This window comes from Schistocerca nitens, chromosome 2 (assembly GCF_023898315.1).
Source record: "Schistocerca nitens isolate TAMUIC-IGC-003100 chromosome 2, iqSchNite1.1, whole genome shotgun sequence".
Taxonomy (NCBI): Eukaryota; Metazoa; Arthropoda; class Insecta; order Orthoptera; family Acrididae; genus Schistocerca; species Schistocerca nitens.
In genome coordinates this window covers 92333196-92360225 of record NC_064615.1, presented here as the reverse complement: position 1 = coordinate 92360225, position 27030 = coordinate 92333196, and the positions used below count along the sequence as shown (strand labels likewise).

The following is a 27030-nucleotide window of genomic DNA, read 5'->3' as shown; positions in this document are numbered from 1 at the left end:
GTCTAAGTGTATCCTGTAAGTCTGCGGAGGACGACTGCGTGGTTAATCGGTACCTGGTGATGTGACATGCGCCGTACGCGCGTCTGTGCGTGCACGCACGCCCGCACGCCCCCACGCACCGGCAGGTGGCGGCCTCCGCGGCTTCGACAAGGGGCCGAACTGCGCGGCGGACCGCCTGCTCGCCGCTGCGCCACACCTCAGAGCAGGCCTCGTGGGACTCATAAATCGCCAGCTGGAAATTGCTGCGATAACTCAGCCGTCCCGCTGCCGGAGTAACAAAATTCCCCTCAAAACGACGGTTGTTTTGCTACTTAGGAGACGGCGGGAAATTTATTCGCATTCAGCTGTGCACGGGGGCGCGGGGCGGCGCTGCCGCCTCCCGTGTGGGAACAGGTGCGCCTGTCCGCCGCTGTTCCTGCTGTCCTCTCTCGAGTCGTTGCATGTTCGCCTGCGTTTCTTGGAAGTTATCACCGTTTACGTAGATGTGTCCAGAAACGTAAATAACCACTTCAACCACAAGACAATCAACAAGATTCAAGGAATCGTGAAATTTGAGCACTGGCCAATTTATGATTGGTAATTAACAGAAAAAAATTAAAAATCAGTAACACTTTGCAGGAGCAACTTTGTGACTAATACCTTCATAACACCACATACAAGATTACTCATTTTTCACTTTATTTTCTTTTCGCATTTTTCATAGTAATTTTATATCTCTGATACATATTTCGTCATTTTATTCAAAGTAATAAATATTTGAAATATTGTAGCTCAAACTTATACAAATAACTGGAAACAACATTCTAAGAAATATAATAGGCACATGGTCAAAAACAGGATTTTTGTGATATGTTCAAATGGTCCAAATGGCTCTAAGCACTAAGGAACTTATCATCTGAGGTCATCAGTCCCCTAGAACTTCTACATCTACATGTACATACATACTCCGCAATCCACCATGCGGTGCGTGCCGGAGGGTACCTCGTACCACAACTGGCATCTTCTCTCCCTGTTCCACTCCCAAACAGAACGAGGGAAAAATGACTGCCTATATGCCTCTGTACAAGCCCTAATCTCTCTTATCTTTGTGGTCTTTCCGCGAAATGTAAGTAGGCGGCAGTAAAATTGTAGTGCAGTCAGCCTCAAATGCCGTTTCTCTGAATTTCCTCAGTAGCGATTCACGAAAAGAACGCCTCCTTTCCTCTAGAGACTCCCACCCGAGTTCCTGAAGCATTTCCGTAACACTCGTGTGATGAACAAACCCACCAGTAACAAATCTAGCAGCCCGCCTCTGAATTGCTTCTATGTCCTCCCTCAATCCGACCTGATAGGGATCCCAAATGCTCCAGCAGTACTCAAGAATAGGTCGTATTAGCGTTTTATAAGCGGTCTACTGTACAGATGAACCACATCTTCCCAAAATTCTACCAATGAACCGAAGACGACTATCCGCCTTCCCCACAACTGCCATTACATGGTTGTCCCACTTCATATCGCCCTGTAATGTTACGCCCAAATATTTAATCGACGTAACTGTGTCAAGCGCTGTACTAATAACGGAGTATTCAAACATTACATGATTCTTTTTCCTATTCATCTGCATTAATTTACATTTATCTATATCTAGAGTTAGCTGCCATTCTTTACACCAGTCACAAATCCTGTCCAAGTCATCTTGTATCCTCCTACAGTCACTCAACGACGACACCTTCCCGTACACCACAGCATTATCAGCAAACAGCCGCACATTGCTATCCACCCTACCCAAAAGATCATTTATGTAGAGAGGAAACAACAGCGGACCTACCACACTTCCCTGGGGCACTCCAGATGATACCCTCACCTCCGATGAACACTCACCATCGAGGACAACGTACTGGGTTCTATTACTTAAGAAGTCTTCGAGCGACTCACATACTTGGGAACCAATCCCATATGCTCGTACCTTAGTTAGGAGTCTGCAGTGGGGCACCGAGTCAAACGCATTCCGGAAGTCAAGGAATATGGCATCCCTCTGATACCCTTCATCCATGGTTCGCAAGATATCATGTGAAAAAAGGGCGAGTTGCGTTTCGCAGGAACGATGCTTTCTAAAGCCGTGCTGATGCATGGACAGCAACTTCTCTGTCTCAAGGAAATTCATTATATATTAATACTTAAACCTATATATAACTACTTAAACCTAACTAACCTAAGGACATCACACACACCCTTGTCCGTGGCAGAATTTGAACCTGCGACCGCAGCAGCAGCGGGGTTCCGGACTGAAGCGCCTAGAACCGCTCGGCCATAGCGGCCGGCATGCTATATGTATTATGGCAATAAAAATAATAATAATGGTGATAATAATTGGAAGAAAAAATTACAGGGATTCATTTAGGAAAAAGAGATAATGACTGGTATTTGTAGATGTCTCCTGTCAATACACAGCAACAGTAGACAAGTAGTACAAGAGGCACTGGAACAGTTACGTGATATTTCTGTTCCACAGTAGGTTTACAGATACAATACGAGTAAACGCAGTACATGGAAAGAAAAAAACAACACACAAGCCATGCACATAAAATGCGGAAAGGTTAATGGGGCGGCAAAAGTCAATCTGCCGGTCGGAGCACGCAGTGGGGTAGGTAAGTTATAAAATTTAGAAATGGAAAGGGGAAAGCTGATGTTATATGTAGAGGGAGTTAGTGAAATTTGTTGACAGGAGGAACAGAACTTCTGGTCAGGGGAATACAGGGCAACAAACACAAATTCAGTTGGTATAATGCTGGAATAGGTCTAGTACGGAATAAAAAATAGGAATGTGGGTGAACTACTATGAACAGCATATAGAACGCATTATCGTAGCCAAGATAGTAATGAAAACAATAGGCATCACAGTAGTACAAGACAACTTGATCCGCAGATGACCAAGAGTTTGAAAAAATGTATGGTAAGATAGAAGATATTATTCAGACTGTTCAGAGAAAGGAAAATATAAGTGTGACGAGGGACTGGAGTTCGGTAATAGAAAGAGGAAGAGAAGATAAAATTGATGAATAATGACTAGGGGGGGGGGGGATGAATGAAAGAGGAGGCCACCTGGTAGAATTTTCCACAGAGCATTATTTAATCACCTGTAACAACTGGGTGTATAGGTGTAAGAGACCAGGAGACACCATAAGGTTTCAGACGGATTGTGTAATGGTGAGAGATAGATTACGGAATTATATTTTAAACTATAAGACATTTCTGGGGGTAGATGTGAATCCTGACTACAATGTATTGTGTATGAACTGTAGAGAAAAGCTGAATAAAAAGGTAGAAAAACAAGAGGATGGGACCTGAACAAGAACCAAAGGTTGTTGAGAGTTTCAGGGGGAAAGTTAGGCAACGACTGACTGAAACGGAGAAAAAGAATGCAGTGGCAGACGAATGGTAACTTCGAGAGATTAAATAGTGAAGGCAGCGTAGGATCAAATATGTAGAAAGACAAGGCGTAATAGAAATCATTGGGTAACCCAGGAGATACTGAATTCAACTAGTGAAAGAAGAAAATATAGAAATGCAGCAAATGAAGCTGGCGAAAGGAACACAAACGTCTAAAAGTGAGGGTGACAGAAGTGCAAAATGGCTTAGTAGGAACGGCTAGAGACGACACATATGAGGATGTAGAAATGGCGGAGAGATGGATAACGTCTACAGAGAAACTAAAGAGACGTTTGCAAAAAAGAAAAGCAGTTGTATGAACATCAAGAGACACATGGAAAACCGGTACTAAGCAAAGAACGGAAAACAGAAAGATGGAGAATGTACAGGGACTACAAAAGGCAAATGAACTTGAAGGCAGTATTATAGAAAGGGAAGGGGACTTAGATGAAGATGAGGTAGGAGATATGATACTGTGAGTAGAATTTGACAGAACACTGAAAGACCTAAGTCGAAACAAGGCTCCTAGAGTAGGCGACATTCCCTTCACAACTACTGATATCCTTGGGAGAACTACACCTGGTGTGTAAGATGTATTCGACAGGTGATAGGCCCTCAGACTTCAAGAACAATGTAATACTTCAAATTCCAAAGAAAGCAGTTGCTGACTGGTGTGAACATTAATGAACTAGGAGTTTCATAAGTAATGACTGTAAAATACTAACCTGCATTATTTACACAGAGATAGAAGCCAACCTCAAGGAAGATCAGTTTGGATTTTGGAGAAATGTAGAAACACATGAGGCAATACTGACTACAACTTCTCTTAGAATACAGGTTAAGGAACATCAAACGTACGTTTATAGCTTTTATAGATTTGAAAAAAGCTTTTGCCAACGTCTACTGGAATACAGTCTTTGAAATTCTGAAGATAGCATGGGTAAAATACAGGGAGCGAAAGATTATATACAACTTGTGCAGAAATCAGACTGCAGTTATAAGAGACGAGAGGCATGAAAGGGGAGCAGTGGATGAGAAGGAAATGAGAGAGAACTGCAACTCATCCACGATGTTATTCAATCCGTACACTGAGCAAGTTGTAAAGGAAACCAAATAAAAATTGGGAGAATCAGTTAAAGTGCAGAGTGAAGAAATATAACCTTTGGGTTCACCGATGACATTGTAATTCTGTCTGAAACAGCAAAGGACTTGGAAAAGCAGTTGAACAGAACGGGCAGTGTCTTGAAAGGGGATAGAAGGTGAACATTTAGAAAAGCAACACAAGGGTAATAAATGTAGTGTAACTGAATCTGGCGATGCTAAGGGAATTAGATTAGTAAACGAGATGTTACACGTAGCAGATGAGTTTGGTTATCTGGACAGAAAAATAAGTAATGCTGGCCGAAGTAGAAAGGATATGAAATACAGACTGGCAATGGCAAGAATTAAAAATAAGACAAATTTGATAGCTTTGGACGCGGATTTACGTTAGGAAGTCTTTTCTGAAGATATATATCTGGCGTGTGGCCTTGTATGGAAGTGAAATGTAAAGTTCATACAAGAAGAGAATAGTAGTATGGTATTCTACCTTACAGCAGGTCTCGTCATGGGTTAAGGCTCTTCCACTTTTGTATGTCCATAGCCTGTCTTTTCATTTCTGAATATTTGTCTCCTTCGATATTGTCCAGCATTTGATATCTTCTTTTTTCTCTTCTCCTTTTTCCCTCCACCATTTCTTCTATTCCTTCCTTCAGTAATCAGTCCCTCCTCAAACAATGTCCAATCCAGTTCCGTTTCCTCTTTCTGATGACTTTCAGCATGTTTCTTTCTTCTCCAACTCTTCTTAATACTTCTTCATTCCTTACTCGGTTTTCCCATTTCACATTTTCCATTCTTCTCCATATCAACATTTCAAGTCCCTCCAATCATCTTTCGTCTTCCTTCCTCAATGTGCAGGCCTCCGCACCATACAGTGCAACGCTCCGGATGTAACATTTGACAAATCTTTTCCTCAGATCTTTCTTTTGTGGTCCACAAAGTAATTCCTGTTTCCTCTTGACTCCTCCTTTTACCATTGCAGGTCTTTTCCTAATTTCTGTTGAGCAATACATATCATCCATTATTACACTTCCCTAGTAATTGAAGTTATTCACTTGCTCAATTTCCTCTCTTCCTATTTTCATATGGCATTTTCTCATCTTTCGTCTAGTTACCATACTTTTCGTTTTCTTCTTGTTAATCTTCATTCCATATTTTTTCTAATTTTGTGTTTAGATCATCTAACGTTTGTTCCATCTCTCTTGCACTCTCTGCCAACACAACCATTTCGTCTGCAAATCTTATACACTCCACTCTCAGACCCACTATACAAACTCCTCTCTTTCCATCAAAACTTTCATTAATAATTTCCTCAAGATAGATATTGAACAGTGTAGGTGATAAACAACAACCTTGTCTTACACCTCTTCGCACTTCAATTTCAGCACTCATCACACCTCCTGTTCTTACTCTTGCTCTCTGGTTCAAATATAAATTTCTAATTAGCCGTCTATCCCTCCAGTCAACTCCATGTTTCCTTAGGATTTCCATCAATTTGTCCCATCTGACACAGTCAAAAGCCTTCTCAAGATCAATGAACACAACTTACACCTTCCTTTCTTCTCCATGTACCTATCCCCTCTCACTCTCAATAGCCTAATGGCATCTCTAGTTCACACTCGTCGCCTGAAACTGAATTGTTCATCTCCTATTATGCTTACAATATAGCCTTCTGTTGAGTGTCCTCAGCAAGACTTTGGCTGCATGCAATATTAGGCTCATTGTTCTATGTTCCTCACACTTTTTGCTATTCTTTTTCTTTTCTATGGGTATTAAGATACTTTCTGTAAAGTCCTTTGGCCATTTTCATGTCGTGTATATTTGATTCCACAATTCAATCAACTCCCTTTTCCCTCCTTTCTCCAATGACTTTAACAGTTCCTCAGGAATCTCATCAATTCCCATTGTCTTTTTATTTTTAATCTCCTTCATAGATTCTTCAATCTCACTAGTTAGTATTTCATTTCCTTTGTCATCATCTGCAACTTTAAATTCTTCTTCTATCCCAAGGTCTTATTCACTTGGTCGGTTGTCTGCAGCGTATAGCCATTCTATATATTCTTCTCATCTTCTCATTATTTATTGGGGTTCACTCACGATTCTACCGTCTGCTGCCTCCACTTCCTTTAGTCCACTGTTGTTTCTCTTTTCCCTGAATGTCAAATCCATTGATTCTTTGTACATCAAATCATATTTTCTTCTTTCTCTAATTTTTCTATCTTTTCACACTTTTCTGTCAGTCATTTATCCTTTGTTTTTTCTGTCTCCCTTCTTAATTGATCATTTAACCTCCTGTACTTGCGCTCCCTTCTTCTGCGTTTTCCATTTACTGCGATCATTCATCTTTGTTATCATACCTCGTGTTATCCATTCTTTCTTTACTTTTTTCCACTCCTTGACTCCAAGCGTTTCCTTACCTGCCTTTTTGATCCCTTTTTTAAAACAATCCCAACTTCATTCTGTGCATTCCGTTTCCTGTCCTTGCATCATGACTTCACATCATGTATTCTGTAATTTTTCACAATTGCCTTTGTCTTTTAGTTTCTCAAAGTTAATTTGCCCTCTCTTTCGTCCTTTCCAGGTTATTTTCAATTTAACTAGAACCTCAGCTAGTACTAATATATGATCTGAAAGAAGAGAATAGAACCTTTGGAAATGTCATGCTAGACACGACTGCTGAAAATTATATGGGTAGAGCTGGTAATCAATTAGGAGGTACTAAACAAAATTAGGGAGAACTGAAACTTGTGGTATAACTTGACTAGAAGAAGGGGTCGGTTGATAGGACACAATCTGAGACATCAGGGTATCACAGATCCAGTACTGGAGGGAGCTGTGAGGGGTAAAAACCGTAGAGGGACGCCAGGAGGTGAATACCGTAAAAAAGTGCCGCAGGATATAGATTGGAGATGACGAGGCATACGCACTATAGAGTAGCACGGAGGGCTGCAACAAACTAGTCTTCAGACTGAAGGCCGCAACAAGAACAATAATTGAAAGTGCCATTTCTTGAGTACTGCTAGAGTGTTTCGGGTCCGTACCAGGTCGGACTGAAGGAAGACATCCAAGCAATTCAGAGGCAGGCTGCTAGATTTGTTACCTGTATGTTCAAACAACAAGCAAGCGTTACGGAGATGCTTCGGGAACTCAGATGCGATTACCTGGAGGGAAGGCGACGTTCTTTTCGGGAAACTTTGTTGAGAAAATTTTGAGAACCGGCATTTGAAGCTGACTGTCGAACGTTTCTACTGCCGCCAACATACACTGCGCGTAAGGACCACGAAGATATGATACGAGAAATTAGGGCTCATACGGACGCGTATAGATAGTCGTTTTTCCCTCTCTCTATCTGCGAGTGGAACAGGAAAGGAAATGACTAGTAGTGGTACAGGGTACCTTCCGCCACGCATCGTACGGTGGCTTCAGGAGTATCTATATAGATGTACATGTTCTCGTGACAGAGCACTAACAATGACTTAAATTAATTCTTCTCACAAGTTAATGTTCAAATTACTATGTAACAGCATTATAGCATTATATAACTGTGTGTATTTAATTATGTTTTATATTCTTGTGATTTGTACAACGTTATGTTTCTGGTAATGAGTTTTGTTTATTGACAGGTAACGGTTAGCGAAACGTGGAGACAGTTAACATTAAAGTGAAGCAACTGCTCTTAATCATTACCACATTACGATTTGCAATTACTGAATTACTTTTGATTTTAAATTATTGCATAGTGTTCAGTGACATTCAGATTGCCTTTCAAACATTACATAACATCTGACTATTTCAACTTTCTCGTATGCGTCATGCCCGAAACACAGTGCTCCACGTGGCTACCTGAACAATTTTCAGTAATTGTTACGTAAATTCATATTTTCACTTAACATAGTTTCATAACACTTGTCTCTAGTCGGACTTGCGACAGTGTTATTTCATGAAACAATTACAATTTTGCTAAATTCCAAGTTTTTAATTAATAACACTCTCTTTAACTATTCATTATCAGTTTGCAAAACCCTGCAGTATGTGGTTTAGAAAAGGTATAACGGAACTACTCGATTTGGTCACACACCCCTTAAGACCTGATAATTTCTAATTGCGCAACAGAACTACTATCTCAAAAATGACACTAACATGGAATCGTAATTTGGGGAATTGCTATAAAAACTTACTGCATGACTATTTTTACTCAACCGACAATTAATAATACAAAAAAACGGCTGGACAGCGGTGGGCACATCCTAGGCCAGCTGTAGTAACTGTGCAACTACATCCAGCGGTCTGGCAACCGGCTGGGGCATCCGAATTGTCATTTGGTCCTGTCCTTTCGGCACCTAATTTTTGACCAGGTCGGCAACACCTATGGGATTAACTCTTCTCTACTGACAGACAACTGTTGATGGCGCATTTGCTAGTCAAATAGGTTATGAACCAGAGCAGGTCCATAACAAGCGTACCCGATCTGGGGGACTGTCACTGAAAGCATTCTTTTGCAGCGGCGGTCTAATAGAGACGAGATATTTGGAAACCATTGAACGCAGATAGATGGCTAATTTGATGCACAAGGGGTAGAGTCTTTGATTAGTCATCAAAACCACCTCGGTTCCGGGTCAGAAGCACACCACATCTTAATCCTTTAATAAAAATAATCAGTTGCGGCCGAAGACCTTCGGCATATAAACTCACCCTCCTTCAGCCAACGGCTTTGCCAAAGAGTGCGGAGGAGCGAAAAGAGGTTCAAGGCACTCTCCTGGCCCTTGGGTGGTAAACTGCCCCTAGAGGCGTAAGATTCGGCAATAATCAAGCAATGACGATGCAGAAGGCAATCGAAACTACTCCGTTAAAGACACTTAAAGCGTATCCACAGGGAATGTGGCCTGTAAGACTTTTCAGTCTTAACGATCTCTCCATAGCAAAAGATTCCGAAATAGTCCCGGATCTCCGGAATGGGACTGCCAAGGAGGAGATGATCATGAGAAAAAGACTGAATAACCGACGAAAGGATAACGTTCTTCGAGTCGGGATGTGGAACGTCAGAAACTTGAACGTGAAAGGAGAGCTAGAAAATCTGAAAAGGAAAATGCAGAGGCTCAATCTAGATACTCTGGGGGTCAGTGAACTGAAATGGAAGGAAGACAAGGATTTATGATCAGACGAGTACAGGTTAATACCAACAGCAGTAGAAAAAAATGGTTCTAATGGCTCTGAGCACTATTGGACTCAACTGCTGAGGTCATTAGTCCCCTAGAACTTAGAACTAGTTAAACCTAACTAACCTAAGGACATCACAAACATCCATGCCCGAGGCAGGATTCGAACCTGCGACCGTAGCGGTCTTGCGGTTCCAGACTGCAGCGCCTTTAACCGCACGGCCACTTCGGCCGGCAACAGCAGTAGAAAACGCTACAATGGGAGTAGGATTCGTCATCAGTAGCAAGGTAGAGCAGAGAGTGAGTTACTGTGAACAGTTCAGTGATAGGGTTGTCCTCAACAGAATCGACAGCAAACCAACACCGACAACGGTAGTTCAGGTATATATACCGACGTCGCAAGCGGAAGATGAAGAAATAGAGAAAGTATATGAGGATACTGAACGGGTAATTCGATACGTAGAGGCAGACGAAAATCTAATATTCATGGGGGATCGGAATGCGCTTGTAGAGGAAGGAATAGAAGAAGAACTTACGGGAGAGTATGGGCTTGGAACTACGAATGAGATGGGAGAAAGACTGAGTTATGCAATAAATTTCAGCTAGTAATACCGAACACTCTGTTCAACAATCAGAATAGGGAAGGTATACTTGCAAAAGGCTGGGAGTTACGGGAAGATTTCACTTGTACTACACTACACTTATGCAGAGATCCCGAAGTAAGATATTGGTTTTCAAGGCGCACCCAGGGGCAATGACGCAGTTGGAAAGAAAACCATACATACAAAGATGGGAAATGCTAAGAAACCATGGGTAACGGAAGAAATACTTCAGATGATCGCCGAAAGAAGGAAATACGAAGAGGTTGACGTAAATTCAGGAACACAGAAATACAAGTCACGTAAGAATGAAATAAATAGGAAGTGCAGGGAAGCTAAGGCGAAATGGCTGCATGAAAAATTGGAAATAATCGAGAAAGAAATGGTTGTTGAAAGACTGACTAAGCATACAGAAAAGTCAAAACAACCTTCGGTGAAAGTGAAGCAAGGGTGGTAACATTAAGAGTGCAATGTAAATTCCAATGTTTAATGCAGAGGAGAGAACCGGTTGGTGAAAGAAAACATTGAAGAATGAGTTGTGATATGATGTGACAAGAGAAGAAACATGAGTCGATGAAGAAGAAATAGAGGATCCAGTATTAGATCAGAATTTAAAAGAGCTTTGGATGGAGAAGATCAAATGAGACAAAAGGTCAGATAACATTCCGTTGGAATTTCTTAAAAACATTGGGGGGAGGAGGGGGGTGGCAACAAACGGACTATTCGCATTGGTGTGTAGAATTTATGAGACTGGAGATATGGCATCAGACTTTCGGAAAAACATTATCCATACAATACCGAAACTGGCAAGAACAGACAAGTGCGAGGAGAATTATCGCACAGTTAGCTTAACAGCACATGCACGTAAGTTTCTGATAAGAAGAATATACAGAAGAATGGAAATGTTAGATGACTTTCAGTTTGGCTTTAGGAAAGGTAATGGCACCAGAGAGACAGTACCGACGTTGCGATTGATAACGGAAGCAAGACGAAAGTAAAATCAAGAGACGGTAATAAGATGTTACAAATTCTGAGAAAAATAGGGGTAAGGTATAGGGTAAGACGGGTAATACACAATATGTACAACAACGAAAAGAGAGCAATAAGAGTGGAAGATGTCGGATCGTGCCCACTCATCGCTTATAGGGTGCCTAAAGGATGCTGCGTTCTCGGATAGCCATTCAACAATTCAAGCAAATCACATTAATAGTTTTTATTACAATAAAGAAGACTGACAAAACTTAACTTGGGATTTACAAGAAAGTGTCACAAGTGATGGGCGACATGCAAATAAGTAATCTTCGCTATAGACATTGTCCTTGTAAGCAATAGATATGGATCACTAATAACTGTTCCGCTGGTGCGGGTGTACAACTGCGCGGCCGAGGTTGGCGGGAGCGGTGCTTATTTTCTCTTTTTGTAGTCGCCGCTCCTGTCGTGGTGCGGTCCCAGTGAGTGGGCCATTGGCTGACATCATCCCACAGCCATCTCTGCTCTTGTGTTCATCTTCGTGCCAACGCTTTGCGATACGCCGGGAACGAAGTGCTAAGATCTAAAAGGGTGTAAAACAGGGATGTAGTCTTTCGCCAGTTCTGTTCAGTCTATACATCGAAGAAGCAATGACGAAAATAAAAGAAAGGTTCAGGGGTGGAACTGAAATTCAAGGTGAAAGGATATCAATGATGCGATTTGCTGATGATGTAGCTATCCTGAGTGAAAATAAAGAAGAATTACGCGGTCTGTTGAATGGAATAAACTGTCTAATGAGCACATAATGTGGACTGAGAGTAAATCGAAGAAAGACGAACGTAGTGAGAAGTAGCAGAAATGATAACAACGAGAAACTTAACATCAGGATCAAAGATCACGACGTAGATGAAGCTAAGGAATTCTGCTACTTACGCAGTACATAACCGATGACGTACGGAGAAAGGAGGACATAAGAAGCAGACTAGCAATGGCAAAAAGGGCATTCCTGGCCAGGAGGAGTAAGTATTTGAGGAATAAATTTCTGAGGATGTACGTTTGGAGTAGGTTGGTTGGTTGTGTTGGGGAAGGAGACCAGACAGCGAGGTCATCGGTCTCATCGGATTAGGGAAGGACAGGGAAGGAAGTCGGCCGTGCCCTTTGAAAGGAACCATCCCGGCATTTGCCTGGAGCGATTGAGGGGAATCACGGAAAACCTAAATCAGGATGGCCGGACGCGGGATTGAACCGTCGTCCTCCCGAATGCGATACGTTTGGAGTACAGCATTGTATGGTAGTGAAACAGAGAATGTGTGAAAACAGGGGTAGAAGAAAACCCAAGAATTTGAGATGTGGCGTAAAAGAAGAGCGTTGAAAATTAGGTGGACTGATAAGGCAAGGCATGAGGAGGTTCTGCGCAGAATCGGAGAAGGAGTGAATTTATGGAAAACATTCACAAGAAGAAGAGACAGGAAGGTAGGACCTTTTAAACATAGGGGAATAGCTCCCACGGTATTAGAGGGAGCTGTAGAGGGTAAAAACTACACAGAACGACAGAGATTGGAATACATTCAGCAGATAATTGAGGATGTAGGTTGCAAGTGCTACTCTGAGATGGAGAGGTTGGCACAGCAGAGGAATTCGTGGTGCGCCGCGATTACTCAAGGCTGACTCAAATACGAGAAAGAAAATCAGATTCCAATTTGAGAATCATGGGGACAATCTTAAAGAAATGTAATTCATCCCCAAAAGAAATCGTTTACAAAACACCGTCTCGACCTGGGGTATTATTGGTCAGTCTGGGTGCGTTACCAAGTAGGATTGACAGAAGATTAAGGGAAGATACAACGGGAAGTGGAGCGTTTTGCCACGGGATCGTGTTGTCGGGAGAGAGTTTTACAGTGATCCTAAAAAATTCCATTGGCAGTTGCTACAAAGAGAGGTGTTGTGTATCACGAAACGGGCTACTGTTGAAATTCCGAGAATGTACGTTGGAGAAGAGTCGGGCAACTTACTACTTCCCTCCACATATTTTTCGCGAAATGACTAGTAACAGATATAGATTCCGAGGTCATAAAGATGAGTAGGCTGAAGTTTAACAGAATCTCCAGAAACAATCAGTGTGTGAGTAAATGGGATATTGACTTTTCAGGAATAACGACGAGCGTTTGAAGTTCTCTGAGGCTGTAGATATTGCAGAGTTGAACACTCGTAGTAGGCAGTTCAGTTACAGGGGATTATCCTTAAAAAGAGCAGTCACAGAAATTTTACGTGCAAACTTAGAAACAAGGAAGCCAAATGTGAAGAAACCTAGCGTGAGGTAGAAACACCTCGATTCAAGTTCAAAATGGGTCAAGTGTCTCTGAGCACTATGGAACTTAACATCTGAGGTCATCAGTCCCCTAGAACTTAGAACTACTTAAACCTAACTAACCTAAGGACATCACACACATCCATGCCCGAAACAGAATTCGACCCTGCGGCCGTAGCGGTCGCGCGGTTCCGGACTGAAACACCTAGAACCGCTCGCCACAGCGGCCGGCCTCTGTTTGGAAACAGTGAAAATTTTTGTTTTTACATCCCAACTAGGTTAATAATTAAATCATTATGAATTTATTTGTTTCTGTCTTTAGACTTTAGACCGTTTAACAACAAGGGCTTTGCTTACAAAACGGTTCTGCCGCACTGAAATGTTCCGGTATGCGTGGATACGATTAGTTATTCTAGTCCTTTCCTGGGACTGGAGGAAGCTAACGGTGAACAAAATTGCTTTTCCTGGGTACAAAATTCTCTACCGTGCTACCTTTTTGTCTTCACTTCGGATGTGTTTTCGACAGCCGAGCCACTTGTTGTGTTTGTCGCACGTAACTGTCAGAGCAGTACCACGTACCGATAATAAAATTCCTGGTGCTAATAAGGCCTTGTGAGGTCCACATCGTTGAATACCATAATCGATGACTTCTAACCCATTTGGATGTTCTTCACAGTGCGTGGAGGTCACCAATTTCATTCTGTAATGATGCTAAGGTTAACAACGTAGTTCGACCCCAAATCGCAGCCGGCCGCGGTGGCCGTGTGGTTCTGGCGCTGCAGTCCGGAACCGCGGGACTGCTACGGTCGCAGGTTCGAATCCTGCCTCGGGCATGGATGTGTGTGATGTCCTTAGGTTAGTTAGGTTTAAGTAGTTCTAAGTTCTAGGGGACTGATGACCTAAGATGTTAAGTCCCATAGTGCTCAGAGACATTTTTGAATCCCAAATCGCGTTACGGTTTTGATATGATTTGTAAACTTGTTATCTTAAAAGAAAACACCGCTGATTTGTACATACCAGGCTTTTCAGTTTCCTCCTTCTTTTCACAACCTGAGATTTTGCCACTCCAGTACACATTTCGGGAACGCGCATATTTTTCTATTCTCATGTAAAATTGCTGTTTGTAGCATACAGAAAACAATCTCGGTAAAAAAAATCATGACAGTGCGTGGAAATACATAACATACGATAAAATAAGAAGGAGAGTGTAACGGATTCTTTACACAAAAGACCCTGAACATATTAGTTATTAACGACATATGCAGAAAGACTAACAACAATACTCGAAGAACACACTACGTTGCTAGGCATCTACATAGAGTTTAACTAACTTTCTTCGCTATATGTCGGTTGTGATTTTGACTTCAGTTAATTGCTCCCTCTCGCGTTCGGCTCGATACAAAATTTCGCCATATAACAGAAGTACATCCAACATAAGATGACTGTCGACAAAAGGTAAGATAGCACAGCGATATCCTTCATCCAGAAGCACGTGTACTTTAACCCAGTGCATTAAATGGTGTAATTAATCTCTACCTGGATACGTCACATTTAAAAGTGTATTCCGATAGCTGAGAAATATAACCTGAATTTTACTTGACGTCTAATCCACAAAATATTGATTTCTAAAACTCATACCATTCTAGATGCTTAAAGAGCGTTCCTACTGTAGAACTATCATTATAAATCTTCGTTTCCCTCCAACATCTGTCGTCAAAAGTAGAAAGAAATACCGGAAATAGCACGTGTTCGCTCCTCACGACATTTTCTAATTCTTCTCTCATTACGATCTTCTGCCCGGTTTGTTTCATAGCTTAAGAACTTTTAAATTTCCAAGCTTTAAGGGACATTAATGTTCACCACAGCATATCAGATTTACGTAATTTGCTCCACTTCCGCCGGCCGCGGTGCTCTAGCGGTTCTAGGCGCTCAGTCCGGAACCACGCGACTGCTACGGTCGCAGGTTCGAATCCTGCCTCGGGCATGGATGTGTGTGATGTCCTTAGGTTAGTTAGGTTTAACTAGTTCTAAGTTCTAGGGGACTAATGACCTCAGAAGTTGAGTCCCATAGTGCTCAGAGCCATTTGAACCAATTTTTCGCTCCACTTCCCCACACTCTGCTAAATTCATAAGTACTCCTGAAGCGTATGTGTGCTTCGAATGAAAAATAAAAAGTATGTGACCGTATTCAATGCATCATGCTACAAATCCAACGCCTGGATTTCATCAGTTTTATGTGATGAACTTGATGGCTGCAATTAATTCCAGGTCTCTAGTCCCGAAGATAATTTGTGCTGTCATACTTCGTAACTTCCTACATTATTGCTACATATGTCTTCTGGGGTTATTCTATAAACGAGTCATACAAGTTGCGCTTGACTGACTTAGGACATGTTCGTGTTCTGTTGTGTATCTATATCTGCTTCACATTCACAAAAATTCAATGCATAGCAGATCTACTTGACGTATAGTATCTGTTCGCCCTCAGGGCTACACAAAATGTTTTTAAACAAATTCTTTTCCTCAGCAGTTTAAGGAACGTGAAGTGACAAAACGAAGTATAGAAAAGAAATTCAACATTGGATTTAAGGTGTCTAAAGGCTAAATCTGTATTTTTTCATGTAATACGAGGTGCAGTCAAGTTCTAAGGCCTCCGATTTTTTTTCTCCGGACTGGAAAGAGATAGAAACATGCGCATTGTTTTAAAATGAGGCCGCGTTCATTGTCAATACGTCCCAGAGATGGCAGCACCGTACGGCAGATGGAATTTTACCGCCAGCGGCGAGAATGAGAACTGTTTTAAATACTTAAAATGGCGACGTTTTCCTTACTTGAACAGCGTGCAATTATTCGTTTTCTGAATTTGCGTGGTGTGAAACCAATTGAAATTCGACAGTTGAAGGAGACGTGGTGATGGAGTTATGGATGTGTCGAAAGTGCGTTCGTGGGTGCGACAGTTTAATGAAGGCAGAACATCGTGTGACAACAAACCGAAATAACCTCGGGCTCGCACAAGCCGGTCTGACGACATGATCAAGAAAGTGGAGAGAATTGTTTTGGGGGATCGCCGAATGACTGTTGAACAGATCGTCTCCAGAGTTGGCATTTCTGTGGGTTCTGTGCACACAATCCTGCATGACGACCTGAAAATGCGAAAAGTGTCATCCAGGTGGGTGCCACGAATGCTGACGGACGACCACATGGCTGCCCGTGTGGCATGTTGCCAAGCAATGTTGACGCACAACGACAGCATGAATGGGACTTTATTTTCGTCGGTTGTGACAATGGATGAGACGTGGATGCCATTTTTCAATCCAGAAACAAAGCGCCAGTCAGCTCAATGGAAGCACACAGATTCACAGTCACCAAAAAAATTTCGGGTAACCGCCAGTGCTGAAAAAATGATGGTGTCCATGTTCTGGGACAGCGAGGGCGTAATCCTTACCCATTGCGTTCCAAAGGGCACTACGGTAACAGGTGCATCCTACGAAAATGTTTTGAAGAACAAATTCCTTCCTGCACTGGAACAAAAACGTCTGGGAAGGGCTGTGCTTGTGCTGTTTCACCAAGACAACGCACCCGCACATCGAGCTAACGTTACGCAACAGATTCTTCGTGATAACAACTTTGAAGTGATTCCTCATGCTCCCTACTCACGTGACCTGGCTCCTAGTGACTTTTGGCTTTTTCCAACAATGAAAGACACTCTCCGTGGCCGCACATTCACCAGCCGTGCTGCTATTGCCTCAGCGATTTTCCAGTAGTCAAAACAGACTTCTAAAGAAGCCTTCGCCGCTGCCATGGAATCATGGCGTCAGCGTTGTGAAAAATGTGTACGTCTGCAGGGCGATTACGTCGAGAAATAACGCCAGTTTCATTGATTTCGGGTGAGTAGTTAATTAGAAAAAAATCGGAGGCCTTAGAACTTGAATGCACCTCCTCGTATTAACGTAAGCGTTTTTTTGGTGCCAACGGCCTTACCGCAGTGGTGACACCGGTTCCCGTCAGATCAACGAAGTTAAGCGCTGTCGGACTGGGGTGGCACTTGGATGGATGACCATCTGGTCTGCCGAGAGCTGTTGGCAAGCGAGCTGCCCTCAGGCATTTTGAGGCAAACGGAGTAGCTACTTGATTGATATGAAACGGCTCCGGTCTCGTAAAATGACAAAACGGCCAGAAGAGCAGTGTGCTGAACACATGCCGCTCCATATCCGCATCCAGTGACGCCGTGGGGTTGAGGATGACACAACGGCCGATTGGTACCGTTGGGCCTTCCAAGGCCAGTTCGGACGAAGTTCAGTTCAGTGTTTCTGTTGCATATTAAATTTGTTTAAATGTAACTCAGTATGGTAGATATGTGGAGTCCACTGTTATTTCCACCAACCTGTCTGCCATCTTAGCAAAATAAACTACTGGCCATTAAAATTGCTGCACCACGAAGATGACGTGCTACAGACGCGAAATTTAGCGGACAGAAAGAAGATGCTGTGATATGCAAATGATTGGCTTTTCAGAACATTCGCACAACGTTGGCGCAGGTGGCGACACCTACAACGTGGTGACATCAGATAAGTTTACAACCGATTTCTCATACACAAATGGCAGTTGACCGGCGTTGCCTGGTGAAACGTTGTTGTGATGCCTCGTGTTAGGAGGAGAAATGCGTACCGTCACGTTTTAGACTTTGATAAAGGTCGGGTTGTAGCTTAATGCGATTGCGGTTTATGGTGTCGCGACATTGCTGTTCGCGTTGGTCGAGATCCAATGACTGTTAGCAGAATATGAAATCGATGGGTTCAGGAGGGTAATATGGAACGCCGTGCTGGATCCCTACGGCCTCGTATCACTAGCAGTCGAGATGACAGGCATCTTATTCGCAAGGCCGTAACGGATCGTGCAGCCACGTCTCGATCCCTGAGTCAACAGATGGGGACGTTTGCAAGACAACAACAATTTGCACGAACAGGTCGACGACGTTTGCAGCAGCATGGACTATCAGCTCGGAAACCATGGCTGCGGTTACCCAGGACGCTGCATCACAGACAGGAGCGCCTGCGATGGTGTACTCAACGACGGACCTGGGTGCATGAATGGCAAAACGTCATTTTTTCGGATGAATCCAGGTTCTGTTTACAGCATCATGATGGTCGCATCTGTGTTTGGCGACATCGCGGTGAACACACATTGGAAGCGTGTATTCGTCATCGCCATACTGGCGTATCACCCGGCGTGATGGTATGGGATGCCTCGGTCACCTCTTGTTCGCATTAACGTCACTGTGAACAGCGGACGTTACATTTCGGATGTGTTACGACCCGTTGCTCTGCCGTTCATTCGATCCCTGCGAAACCCTACATTTCAGGAGGATAATGCACGACTGCGAGTTGCAGGTCCTGTACGGGCCATTCTGGATACAGAAAAAGTTCGACAGCTGGCCTGACCAGCACATTCTCCAGATCTCTCCCCAATTGAAAACGTCTGGTCAATGGTGGCCGAGCAACTCGCTCGTCACAGTATGCCAGTCACTACTGTTGATGAACTGTGGTATCGTGTTGAAGCTGCATGGGCAGCTGTATCTGTACACGCCATCCAAGCTCTGTTTGACTCAATGCCCAGGCGTATCAAGCCGTTATTACGGCCAGAGATGGTTGTACTGGGTACTGATTTCTCAGGATCTATGCAACCTAATTGCGTGAAAATGTAATAACATGTCAGTTCTTGTATGATGTATTTGTCCAATGAATACCCGTTTATCATCTGCATTTCTTCTTGGTGTAGCAGTTTTAATGGTCAGTAGTGTAAAATAAGTGAAACGTCAAGGAGATTTAACGACTGAGAATATACACTCCTGGAAATGGAATAAAGAACACATTGACACCGGTGTGTCAGACCCACCATACTTGCTCCGGACACTGAGAGAGGGCTGTACAAGCAATGATCACACACACGGCACAGCGGACACACCGGGAACCGCGGTGTTGGCCGTCGAATGGCGCTAGCTGCGCAGCATTTGTGCACCGCTGCCGTCAGTGTCAGCCAGTTTGCCGTGGCATACGGAGCTCCATCGCAGTCTTTAACACTGGTAGCATGCCGCGACAGCGTGGACGTGAACCGTATGTGCACTTGACGGACTTTGAGCGAGGGCGTATAGTGGGCATGCGGGAGGCCGGGTGGACGTACCGCCGAATTGCTCAACATGTGGGGCGTGAGGTCTCCACAGTACATCGATGTTGTCGCCAGTGGTCGGCGGAAGGTGCACGTGCCCGTCGACCTGGGACCGGACCGCAGCGACGCACGGATGCACGCCAAGACCGTAGGATCCTACGAAGTGCCGTAGGGGACCGCACCGCCACTTCCCAGCAAATTAGGGACACTGTTGCTCCTGGGGTATCGGCGAGGACCATTCGCAACCGTCCCCATGAAGCTGGGCTACGGTCCCGCACATCGTTAGGCCGTCTTCCGCTCACGCCCCAACATCGTGCAGCCCGCCTCCAGTGGTGTCGCGACAGGCGTGAATGGAGGGACGAATGGAGACGTGTCGTCTTCAGCGATGACAGTCGCTTCTGCCTTGGTGCCAATGATGGTCGTATGCGTGTTTGGCGCCGTGCAGGTGAGCGCCACAATCAGGACTGCATACGACCGAGGCACACAGGGCCAACACCCGGCATCAAGGTGTGGGGAGCGATCTCCTACACTGGCCGTACACCACTGGTGATCGTCGAGGGGACACTGAATAGTGCACGGTACATCCAAACCGTCATCGAACCCATCGTTCTACCATTCCTAGACCGGCAAGGGAACTTGCTGTTCCAACAGGACAATGCACGTCCGCATGTATCCCGTGCCACCCAACGTGCTCTAGAAGGTGTAAGTCAACTACCCTGGCCAGCAAGATCTCCGGATCTGTCCCCCATTGAGCATGTTTGGGACTGGATGAAGGGTCGTCTCACGCAGTCTGCACGTCCAGCACGAACGCTGGTCCAACTGAGGCGCCAGGTGGAAATGGCATGGCAAGCCGTTCCACAGGACTACATCCAGCAACTCTACGATCGTCTCCATGGGAGAATAGCAGCCTGCATTGCTGCGAAAGGTGGATATACACTGTACTAGTGCCGACATTGTGCATGCTCTGTTGCCTGTGTCTATGTGCCTGTGGTTCTGTCAGTGTGATCATGTGATGTATCTGACCCCAGGAATGTGTCAATAAAGTTTCCCATTCCTGGGACAATGAATTCACGGTGTTCTTATTTCAATTTCCAGGAGTGTATATCTATAAAATCCTAGTCACATAGGAATTTTCATACTGATACCAAGACGGCTTTTAGAAGTTATGGAGAGTTTAATATTCCGATTAGTATTTTAGTAATATTAATTCAGCTGATGGGTTTGGTTTACAGCCTTGTTTACAAAAAATATCAATTGTTTTCCAGCACCTGCTGTATAAGTATTACTTGTCAGATGACTCCTTTGATTTTATTTCAGTATTACGCAACAGCTTTATTTGTTCTTACCTGATATAATTTTTAAATTAGCCAAATGAGTTGGTTCCCCACGAAATTTACTAAGCTCCTACGGTCTTTAGTTGCTATCGATCCGTTCTTCGTGGTAACAAAATATAGGTAATATATTAAAGTGGTTTCAACATTCGAAACATGAATTTATTACAGGAATTCCAAAATATAATTTTTGAAGGATTATGTGGTATTTATGAAATCAGTAAGCCATTGGTAATTTTGTTCGATTACCACAAATAAGTCTTACACGTATAAAAAAATTGATTTAGTTGCTAAAAATTTCGGCTAGATTCGAAGTGTTTGTTGTTAGGCGTGATGATAGACTTTGTCTCGATGATTATTATTCCATTACAACGTTACATCACACACAGATGCAATAATACAGTAGAAGGCATGACCAAACCTTCAGGAAACATTCCTCACTCATAGAGGACTAAAATGTGATAAATAGGCATGGTTTTTTTTTCCATGCGGGAGCTCATTTTTCTACTTCTCTTCCTTCGACGCCTAGAGAAATGAAGAGAGGAAAGAAAATTAGAGTTTACTGTCACATCGACAGCGAGATCATTAAGACATCGAACACACTTTCGGATTAGGAAAAGATGTGGAATGAAATAAAAAAAAATGTCTCTGAGCACTATGGGACTCAACTGCTGAGGTCATTAGTCCCCTAGAACTTAGAACTAGTTAAACCTAACTAACCTAAGGACATCACACACATCCATGCCCGAGGCAGGATTCGAACGTGCGACCGTAGCGGTCTCGCGGTTCCAGACTGCAGCGCCAGAACCGCGCGGCCACTTCGGCCGGCGGAATGAAATCGACGGTGCCCTTTTCAATACGGAACTGTCCTGGCATTTGCCCTGAGAAGTTTAAGGAAAGCACGGGAAACTAAATCTGGATTTCCGGACAGGTCTTGAGCCGTCGTCTCCACTATTCCTTCGCTTCCATGCTCTCCGGCCCTAAACAGACAAGAATTTTACTTGTGGGGCATTTGAAATCTCTTGTGTACGGAACCCAAACACAAGCTATTTATAGTCGTCCTGCACGTATTGTGGAAGGCTGTGAAAGGCTGTAAAACAACAACAGTTCTCCAGAGATACATCAGTGCATCAGAAATTCCATGCGACGATGGCTTGATGCATGTATCGTTGCTAATCAAGGGCACTTTACAAATTTTATTTAGGATAGTGTTTCACACTGTCCTGATACGTTTTTTCTCGTGTGTTTGACATGTGTTGAAGAGCTATATAATTTGAGCTCCAACATGGAAATGAAGCATTTCGGCACCCATGTCCATGTAACATTTTTTTCTTCTACATGTGTGGAATGTTTCCCGAAAGTTTGTACATACGATTGTGTTACACCTTGTATAATTACCTGTCGCCTGGCCTTTCAAAAGCGCAGTACTCCTTTGATTTTTGTCAGGCTGGTAGAAAAAGAAATGAACTCTTGAGAACTCGTGAGGGACTATGGTTCAGTCTGTCACTTTGTAGAGGATGGAAGGAATGTTTATGTTTCACCCTTTTTTCGTTATCATATTCTGATAAACAGCAATTTTATGCAACAGACATGCGTGTTTCCTGAACACAGCTTAGAGACATTTTAGTTTGCAGTTCGCCTAAATTTATGCCACTGTCCTGATCTGTGTACTTGAGATATATTCAAAACAAGGTCCGATATGTTATTTGACACCTACTGCAACATGAATATGACTCCTGATCACACTTTCTACTATGTGTTAGTTTCTGTTACAGTTTATTAGACGAAGAGAATCGTGTTTTTCCTTGTGTGTCCTGACGATATTTGCAGTCTTTTGTGAGACAGTGTCAGTATACGGGCTGCTTGATATGCCGAACATTATCATCTACCTCTATACTTCGCAAGTCACTTAAAGGTGAGTGATGAAGGGTACTTGGTGTACCACTACTACTTCCGTCTTTTCCCATTCCAGTCGCCTATGGTTCGCGGGAATAACGAATGTTGGTAAGGCTCCGTGTGGACTCAAGCTTCTCTTATTTTATCTTCGTGGTCTCTTCGCGGGATATACATTTTAAGAAGCTACATATTCGTTGACCCTTCTAGGGGCGTACGCTCTCTGAATTTTAAGAGTAGATCATACCCTCATGTAGAAAGTCTCTCTCTCAACGAAAACCACTGGTGCATTAATTGAGCATCTCCATCATGCACTCACTACGTCAACCTGTAACAGAACGAAACGAGCTGCTCTTCTTTGGATCTTCTCTATTTTATCTTCAATCCTATTCGCTACGGATCCCAGCCTGAGGAGCAGTACTCAAGTATGGGGATTGTTGTTGGACTACTTTCCCTTAATTTTCTTCCAGTGGATCTTTCTGATATCTGGAGGATACTGTAATATAATTTCGTAATCAATTATCGATCATCGAAACATTTTCTTTGGTAAAGGAAACGACGCAAGATAAACAAATGCGTGCATTCATGTTCGATAGGCTTTTTCCTCGCAACGCTTTGTGGAAAATATGTTGATCGTCGCTTAATTACACTAATTTTTCGAGATGAGAGTCGCGCTATGGTTCAGCAATCTTTGACAGCAAGTATCTAGCCGTGGCTGGATGTAGCAGTACAGGAACTCTTCATCCTGGGTGTCTGGGTCGCTTGGAGTTGTTTGGTGGTTCATCAGACTTAAAGCAAAGCCAAAGTTTACCAGCGAGTTGCAAGTATTGCCTGCTAATCTACATTACACTTTTCATTTCGCTGTTTACCTGTAACCGTGTAGCGATTTAATGTTTATTCATTTGCTTTTTGTCTATAATTTGCTTACCCGAACTATGAAGCATAATCTGTCTAACTGGGTAGGGACCAGGGCCACAGAGTGCGACGTCAAGTCATGTTGAACTCAAAGTTTTTCCCACCCCGCTCTGATGATGTTTTATAAACAAAAAAAAAAAAAGGTTCAAGTGGCTCTGAGCACTATGGGACTCAACATCGGTGGTCATAAGTCCCCTAGAACTTTGAACTACTTAAACCTAACTAACCTAAGGACATCACACACATCCATGCCCGAGGCAGGATTCGAACCTGCGACCGTAGCAGTCGCGCGGTTCCTGACCGAGCGCCTAGAACCGCTAGACCACCGCGACCGGCGTTTTATAAACCAGTGAGGATGTCTCACGCTACTTTTGTACACACTATGATACATTTCCCAACCGAGACAAACAAAAAATGACGCACCATGGAGGAATTACGCAAACTGTTCACAAATTGATATTCATGTAGGTGACGATGGACAACACAAAATTGTACATATTGGCGGCCGATGGATGAATGTGTGACGCTGCAGCGCACTTTCGTTTCGGAGCTGTCACGACTATGAAACAGTGGACATGTCGATACTAGAAGTTAAAGTCTTTGCGAATTTCATTCCCTGTACTCAGTTGGACAGTAGCTGTGCCTCGCAGACAGGCGCGTGAACAATATAAGCAGATGTCCGCATTTTATTTTATTTATTTATTTTTTTTTGTGGGACTCAACTGCTAAGGTCATCAGTCCCTAAGCTTACACACTACTTAACCTAACTTATCCTAAGGACAAACACACACGCCCATGCCCGAGGGAGGACTCGAACCTCCTCCGGGACCAGCCACAAAGTCCATGACTGCAGCGCCTTTGACCGCTCGGTGTCCGCATTTGAGAGAGGACGTGTGGATGGGCTCAAAGAAGCGGGTTGGAGTAATTGATCGTGATTTGAATAGAGCGATGGTCCAGCTCTACGATTTTGGCACGAATGAGTGAACAACAGCTGAACACAGTCACGAAGGAAGTGGTGACCTAGAGAGACGACAGAATGTGAGGTCCAAGCACTCAGAAGCCCGTATTCATCATCATCATCGATCCGACGTGGAACTGATACTTCAGTGACCAAAAACACCATTAGTAGGCGGCTGACAGAAAGGGGGATGGGTTCACGGAGTGAACTACCATTGACCTATGTGCACCAACACCCCCATTTGCAATGATTTTGGCCACATTCAGCCTGGAATCTCACTGACTGGAGTAGAATTGAGGGCCTAAGGTACTAACAGTGATAAGGATCAAAAGTAATGTTTTAAGGTATAACAAAACAAAACGATATTGCATAACATACGAAAGTAGCATCACGTTTTTATAATATTTAACAATTATCATCATCCTCTAAATATAAACTATGCAGCAAGGCGAGAGAAAACTGAACTGAATTGTCCAGAAAAAGAAAATTAAAAACTTGAGAGCACGAGTCTTACGCATTACGCAATTCAGGCCACATATAATGCCATACTGCTTGCCAAAACATACCTAAATATGAACGTATTAAAACATGTAAACAATAGGAAACAGCAGTCATCAGTTTGCAGCATTATTAAACAAACTAGTAAGTAACTGCCTTTGCTGATGTGATATAAAGAGTTCCATAACAAGCAAGTCCTTTATTTAGCAGACAATCGTGAAATATTTTCTATTACTGAAGGTCGTGTATGTATGAAATCGGCAACAGTTTTGCCATTATTTAGAATGTTTACACTTTTCCACTGTTCAGTATCGCTGAATGCCCTTTTGATATGCACTATTCCAGGTAAAGTGTCGTTAATTTGTGCAGAAAAACTAATGTCTAGCTTTGCTACGTGATGACTTTGTCAGCAGCAGCTTGGAAGTCAATAAAGTCCTGTTCCTCTAATCTGAGTGTGTTGAATGGTACAGAAAGGCATGCTGAAGTAACTGCTTCTTATAAAACATCAGATACATAACATTTTACTACCTTCTTACGCTTTTCTATTAAGGCAAAATTTCTATCGTAAGATAGGAAGGTGTGGTCTGAAACCAAATACTTTAGTTATACGCAGTCAAACAGGCAACAAGGCACTACGAACATGTACATGTATACAAATGCACAGGATTTTTTTTTTCCTTTTTTATCTTTTTTTCACAGCAGTTATCACTCCAAACCACAAGTTTCCTTTCGTTACCAGTTACATTGAGGGTATTCAGAACAAGAAATTGACGTGATGCTGCGTTATTGGCTTCACGAGACCCTTCACCCTCAAGCCACAGTTACATTATTGCCTCACTACTGTCATGTACATGAACACGGAACACAGCAGAACATATCCGAGTGTGTAGGAGTTGGAACAAACAATACTTTATGCAGATCGAATGCTAATGTACAAGTGTTGCTTCCATAAAACACAGACAATATGGTAGCTATTACGCTCGCACGTTTAACTAACGTAATTCAACGCTGACTGCCAAGCACGTTTAGAATGAAGAAGGCCGTGGAGCTTTTACCGGCGTGTTTTGTACGTCACTGATGCGATTAGTTATCATTTCAGCAAGACAATGCTCGCACACATACGGCAAGATTTTTTCTGTTTGTCTTTGTGTTTGCCAAACCCTACCTTGGCCGGTAATGTCGCCGGATCTCTTTCCAAATCTACATCTACATCTAGATGATTACTCTGCAATTCACATTTAAGTGCTTGGCAGAGGGTTCATCGAACCACAATCATACTATCTCCCTACCATTCCACTCCCGAACAGCGCGTGGGAAAAACGAACACCTAAACCTTTCTGTTCGAACTCTGATTTCTCTTATTTTATTTTGATGATCATTCCTACCTATGTAGGTTGGGCTCAACAAAATATTTTCGCATTCGGAAGAAAAAGTTGGTGACTGAAATTTCGTAAATAGATCTCGCCGCGACGAAAAACGTCTTTGCTTTAATGACTTCCATCCCAACTCGCGTATCATATCTGCCACACTCTCTCCCCTATTACGCGATAATACAAATCGAGCTGCCCTTTTTTGCACTCTTTCGATGTCCTCGGTCAATCCCACCCGTTAAGGATCCCACACCGCGCAGCAATATTCTAACAGAGGACCAACGAGTGTAGTGTAAGCCGTCTCTTTAGTGGACTTGTTGCATCTTCTAAGCGTCCTGCCAATGAAACGCAACCTTTGGCTC

General features: G+C 43.2%; 1 pseudogene; it reads left to right on the top strand.

Annotated features, from left to right (window-relative positions):
* The first annotated feature begins 17505 nt into the window (after nt 1-17505).
* Nucleotides 17506-17623, top strand: LOC126237913 (5S ribosomal RNA; annotated as a pseudogene).
* Nucleotides 17624-27030: the final 9407 nt, after the last annotated feature.